Genomic DNA, 5,365 nt, shown 5'->3' on the forward strand with positions numbered 1-5,365 from the left:
TCCTCATCTGAAAAAAAAGACAGGAGTCCTGAAAGCCATCTCTGATCTTCTTGACAAGGAGATTGCTTCTGGTTCAAACAAGTGCAAGCTACAGAGCACTGGGAGAGGGGAAGGTCGCTTGCTACGGATCCCCCTCCCTACACATCCGTGATTTTAAAGGGGGAACAGGGTACAGGATGGACTGTGGACATATTTTCCCATGTTTTCATCTCCAACAATGCCAGGGAAAGACTTAGCTGATACCTGAGTTGATTCTGAACAGCCTTATGGTCAAACTTTGCCAACACAAATGAGAGAACAGAATATATAGTGACACACTGTGCACAGAATGGTGCATATATATTCTGTAATTCTATTTATATATTGTTTTTTAGGAACAAGGTAAGTAGTAACTGATAGTGCACCTACTGCAAGATATTTTTTTCCACAAAATGCTGGTGTCTCTCTCCTTAAGAGGGATTACAAAGAAAAAAGCATCTTACTCACAAGTCACCAAGTCGCATACTTCGCTACACCAGTCTCCATAGTTCTGCATCTCAATTTTCCTTTCCGCAACAGCATACATTTAATTAGCAAAACAATCCCATCTGTTCCGTGAGTCAACACTGACATCTTTACTGTTAAAATACATGTATTACTCTTGGTGCAGCTGTGCTTAATCTGATGAGGGGAGAAGAGCCTGCTGTTCACAGAGCATGGTGCCTAGTGCCCAGGCTCTCGTCGCAGGGCTGCAAGCCCAGCTGGCACCAGGAGCTCCCAAAGGCCTCCACAACCCCAGCCCTGGCCACTGATGCCCCCTGGGATGCCCTTAAGTCACCTACATGCCCTAAACACAGAGCTCCAAAGGTACTTCCACAGAATAATTGGTAAAAGATCCTTTTCCTGCTTGTTTCTTTAAGTTTTAATGGAACAAGTAAGAACAAGCTCAAAAAAAAAAAAAAAAAACCCAAACCAAAAAAACCCACAGAACAAGCACCAGAGGCTGTGACGAGCATCAGGATACTGGAATTGATACTCCAATGGGCAACAGGTTAGTAAGAGCCAGCTGAACCTCATCCACCAGCACAGACTACCTCTCAGCCTTGGGACTTCAGACTTCATCCCCTCCCCAGCAGCCTGAGGTACAGGAACCCATGGAGACCGGGCACCCTGGATCTACAGCAGAAAGCCTCAGGGGCTCACCTACTCCTGAGTCAATCTGTCAAGGAGCAAACCAGCCCTGCCTGTCCCAGCTCTGTGTCATGTTGCAGTCATTATACAGCAGCTTCCTCATGGCCGCAGTGCCGTCATGCTCCTGATGAGCTCTTGCAGATTAAGTGTCTCCCTTCAGCCTACAATATTAAGAAAATATGGAAAAAGATGAGATAGTGTCTGCCTCATTCAGATCCTGCCTCAGTCACAGCCTAGAGGGCAAGCTTAGCTCATGGCAGGAGATAAAAGGTAGGACAAGGTATCCAAGTCAACCACAGGTGAATCCAAACTTGTCAGCCTGAGAAAGGATGATCTAAAGGATGAACTGTTGAACTCAACAGGAATGGAAATATAAATAAAGAAGTCTGGGTAAAAGCAGGGACCAATCATTTAAACCAGGGACTTGGAGCACACAACACACTTTTTCCCTCACTGATGTCCTAGATAAATGATACACTGATTCTGCCCTTGGGCTGCTGTTCATCTACTACATATTTAGGGATTTTCCATCCCCACCTTTAGACTGAAATGGCTAAAAGGAGTTACTTGTTCTCAGGCAGCAGATTAATTTTAACTTTCATCTTTCCATAGAAGCAGCAGTCTGCTTAGGGAGGGCATTTGAACACCTACACCACCAGTGTAAGATACAGCATACCCCTCACCAAAATGCAAGCAATCATGAGGAACACACGTTGGTTCATGCAGCACCCCATGAAACCCGCACTGCAAGCAGTGCAAGCATGCAGGTAACAATCAAATCCATAAGAAACAAATCAGTTAGTCCAACAATAGTGCAATAAATTGACCCTGCAGCAAGTCAGCTGAATTAACAAAGCAGGGCAGTAAAGCAGGTTAACAGAAAAAGTAAACACTGAGTCATTCAACAGACCAAGAGGTCCTGGCTCCAGCTGAGCCCAAAAGATACTTTCACCACCTTCTGGCCACGTTGCTCCCCCTGCAGCCAAAGCTCTGAGGGACCTGAGTCTACAAACACTGCTTAGAACTGCTTGGCCTAAGACTTGTGTGCCTTCTCCTCTTAGCAAAAGCCCATCTATCTCTGCATTGATGGCAGGCAGTGTCCAGGCAAATCAGGCTCTTTAGGCTAGAGCTACTGTTCTGTTCATTCTTTGAGCCCTACTGCTGTTTGAATCGATTCAAGCACTTTTGCACCCAGACCAGTAAACTCTTCACTAGGTTAACCCAACCAACCCATTCAAGAGAACATTTGCAAACCCAGACCTGCAAGGCTGCACCCAAAAGATACCACCCAAGACTAGGGCAGAGATGCAGAAATGACCTCCAAAGGTGTGTGTGATACTTTGTTAACACCCACTCCTGCATGGATGTGCTTCCCAAGTAGCAAAATTTTACTTAAAAAATAAATATGTACAATTTGCTAGAAAATGACATGTGTAAGTTGCAAGCATGAGGGCTAGTGATAAAGATGAACTTGCTATGAAGAGACCAATTAATGCAAAACATCTGGGACACTGCAGTAGCCACAATTTCTCTACCAGTGAGGGAGAAAACCTACATGGACACAGCCAACACGCTACAATGGAAGTAAAGCCAGAGGACAACAAATACCACAACGGCACTGGTTACCATCAAGAAGATAGCAGTGTTACACGCTGAATGCACAAACAGGATGCCAACAGGTTATTCAGGCACAACAAAATGCATTATATTAGAACACTAGGGGCAGAAAGCAAGCAAAAAGCTTTTATGGCACAACAAAAGGCTCAGATTTACAAGCATAGATGCCACTCAGTTACTTCTCAATACCACCATAGCTTCCTATTTAAACTTATCTTCCAGAAAATAACGTAAATATGCTCATTTCTCTGCCATCAGCCATCTACACCTCCTCCTGTTCATGAATTTCTGCTTGTCTCAGACACACCTATCAGCAAGTTTCAAAGGACGTGAGGTTTGATTAGAAAGCTAATGTGGCTCTACATCTTCCCCAGCTGAAAGCCTTCCTTTCTTTTTAGCCCCCAACTTTTGTCCCTGCTACAGCTGTCAAGTTCTGCAAACAAATCCATGTCTGTTCAAGTCAGATAGTTCCCAGTAGGTCAAAATTGTGCAAAATATACTATGCACATAATCATAAAATCATGTACAATAGTAAAGCATGTAGATGCAATCAATGACTTCAGTCCTCATGAGGTAAGAGCATACTAACCCCCTTTTGTGAAAGAGGACGGTGACATCCAGAAAAAAAATCATGACTGGCAAAAACCGTACCTTGTTTTCTAAGTGTCGGTTTAAAAGCTGAAATGAAATACCCTTTGCCCTTGTTTAAAAATAAACGCTAACCTTTCCAAAGATGCTCCAAGCCATTCAAGCAACTAATCTAGTCCAGTATGTTACCCAAAGCCCAGTAGAGGAATGAAATTGCCCCTATGAATGCATCAGTCATTCACATTATGACTTGTTAAGACAGGCTACTACCACTGATGTCTTCTTCAGGCAGAGCAGAAACCCAAAAGGTACAGGCCCCCACCAAAATCCTATCACTTTGATGACCCAGAAGTCCTGACTTGAGAATGGCACTGTTAACTTCACAGAGGGCACCATGCAGCAAGGAGCAGGCTTCAGTGTGCTGTCAGTTTTGACCATCTATGCTTCAAGGTAAAGGCATAAAGGAGGAAAACCACAATGCTGCCTGTAAGCAGCAAACGCCACAGGGGCTGGCAAGCTCTTGGGAGTCTGTCCTTCAAATGAAGGGAAGGCTTTATGAAGCCTATGTGCACACACACCTCTCAGGTGAAAAAACCAAGTGTCAGTTGTCAGCACTGAGCCAAAGCTTAGCTCACATGAAATGGTTCTCCTTCCATCCCTACTCTGACCTCTGCTCCTCTCCTCTCTCCAGAGTACCACATGGACAGCATCCTAGTGGCACCCTATGGCAAATAGAGACCATAGACAATGGCAGCAAGATTACTCCTCCACTAGCAGTAGGAAGAGAAACTGCCTTTTGGGTTTTTTTCCCTAGGGTACAGAGGATGCTTGTAATCACTTGCCTACACCACATAAGTGTCTCTGCTAGTTATCACCTTTAGCCTCAAGCAGCATCTGAACAGAAGGAAAAAAAATAAATATAAAAATAACACTTCCCAAGGACCCCAAGGAAAATGAATCAATTCAGCAAATTTTGAAATATACAAACTGTTTACCAAAGAACACCTAAGAGTTACTAGCCAATAAATCAAACTTTTTTTGTTTAAATACATTATTTAATGAGTTTTCTTTAAGAAAGAGATATTTTGAAGCTCAAATTACAATAAAGTACAATCTTCTAGATCTACAGTAGACAGTGCTATACACATTTACCAAACCAGGTATTTTCATGTTTGCTCCTCTGTTGTTACTGTTATTATTCAAGGAAAAGGAACTAAAAATCTCTTGTTAACAGCAATTCTGTTCTAACTTGGCTATTTCACCCTAGAACAGAATAATGACAACAGTCTGTTACCACAGTCCTCTCTCCAAACACAGACGAAATGTTAAGCAAGAGCAAGACACTGTCATGATCTCACACTAATTCAGCTTTTTAAAGAGTGACAAGTAAAATGGAGCAGTTGGTTGGAGGCAACACGGAAAAAAGATGTTGCTCCTTTCCCACAGGAATCACAAAAAGATGCCCTTTTGCTACCAAAGTGTAATTGCCATCAAACTCATGTTCATTCAGCATTTTCAAGTAAATCTGAGTTTACACAGGTAGTTTTGAGTTCACTTTTCCACCTCCTCCTTATATTTTTCCCTCTTTTCTCCATATCCAATGTTTTCCTTCTCCCTTTTCTTGTCCCTTCATTATTTCTATCTTCAGTCACTCAGTCCCAGTGGGATGGAGACAGAGCAATACTCCTCTTCAGTCTTCTGGCATTGTCAATACTGTGGCAAAGGGCAAGTCAATAGTGCTGAATTAGTACTGAGAAAGAAAAAAAGAAACAGGTCAATTCCTCAGAGAGTTGTTTAGTATCTTTTAAAGGCCATTTTGCACAGCCTTTAAATTCTGGAAGTACATGTGAGCTTCTGCAGTTAGTGTAAAAATGTGATCGAGCTGAAAAAGTTTGAATACCTCTTGGTTTAAGTGAGCAGCACGCTGAGGAACCACAGCAAGCTACTGCTTGAGAGCTGCTGCTCAGCTATTCAGACATAAAAGCAGACA

This window comes from Acanthisitta chloris, unplaced genomic scaffold, assembly GCF_000695815.1.
Source record: "Acanthisitta chloris isolate BGI_N310 unplaced genomic scaffold, ASM69581v1 scaffold21758, whole genome shotgun sequence".
Taxonomy (NCBI): Eukaryota; Metazoa; Chordata; class Aves; order Passeriformes; family Acanthisittidae; genus Acanthisitta; species Acanthisitta chloris.